Source organism: Papilio polytes, unplaced genomic scaffold, assembly GCF_000836215.1.
Source record: "Papilio polytes unplaced genomic scaffold, Ppol_1.0 DF821559.1, whole genome shotgun sequence".
Taxonomy (NCBI): Eukaryota; Metazoa; Arthropoda; class Insecta; order Lepidoptera; family Papilionidae; genus Papilio; species Papilio polytes.
The window spans coordinates 1-1176 of NW_013527645.1; the positions used below are offsets into that span (position 1 = coordinate 1).

The window sequence follows — 1176 nt, forward strand, 5'->3', positions numbered from 1 at the left end:
AGAACAGTGATTAATGTTAGAATGACACTCTTTTGGAGAGTTGCCAGTTTGCTACGATTGAAAGATCTTTTGATGTTTCTTATTAGACTAAAATAGACATACATGCTTTTTATCGACAAAACTATAGGTTACTTATCCACACAATAGTATAAGTGATGATTACGGTAGTACAAATGTGACGATATAGGTGCAGGGCGGTGCGCGCGCTGGTGGCGGGGCGAAGGCCTACGGGGGTGTGTACACTGCCACCACGGCCGCCACCTCGTACCCCACGCAGCCCTACAGCGCGCCCGCCGCGCAGCCCGCCAAACGTATGTATGGTACATATTGCTGATCACATTTATGATAAATTAAGCTCCCACTTACACCTCGGACAGCGCCCATATTTATCCCCCCTCCCACATAAAAATCCTCTATTACTAAAAAAAATTGATCAGTACGAGCTGATCAGTTAAAATTGTTTGTGTGTAGCCTTTAACTGAATAGTTAGACTTTGCATATACACACAGTTTTTTCTTTTATAGTCAATATATGGTATGTATTGCTATATTTGTTTCATTTGTTGTTTGATGCTTAATGCATGTGTTTGCAAATATCGTTGTTGTATTTGTATTTGAAGTGTGTTGTGAGAGCACAATGTTTGGTTTAACACAAGCTGTTTGTTGCAGCTCTGTACAATGCCGCCACTATGTATGTCGCGCAACAAGCTAAGACTGGAGGGGGCAGGTAACGTATTATGTTTTTATATTAAAGATATTTAAACTAATAAGCAGAATAAAGTCGATTATATTAATCAGGGGAGAGTTAAAACACTAATTTACTTTACATCCCACTTAGGGACTCAGAGTGTACCCTAAGTTACTGTTAAAACCATTGTCAATCCCACTAACCTGGTATGGATTGATTTCACACATCTTTTGTATTTTCCATCGGAGACATTACGATGTTGTCCGTAACTGTAAGAATATTCGATAAATATACATATAAAATTCGACAAACCAAAATCACATCGGTACAAGACAGGATTCCAACCCATGACCTGCATTACAGGCACCTGATACTTGTCTATGTTTTATGGGTAAAACGTTATTTTTCATATTAGTATTTATAATTATGATATTCTGCAGCGGTTGGAAGAATTACAACAAGGGCGGCGTGGGCGCGGGGCAGTCGCGG

At 39.8% G+C, this 1176-nt stretch overlaps 1 long non-coding RNA gene across 1 annotated transcript; it reads left to right on the top strand.

Moving 5' to 3' along the window:
* Positions 1-6: 6 nt before the first annotated feature.
* Positions 7-1176, top strand: LOC106108373. Its single transcript, XR_001225928.1, has 3 exons — positions 7-311; positions 669-726; positions 1128-1176. It is a non-coding gene; the product is annotated as an uncharacterized LOC106108373 (long non-coding RNA).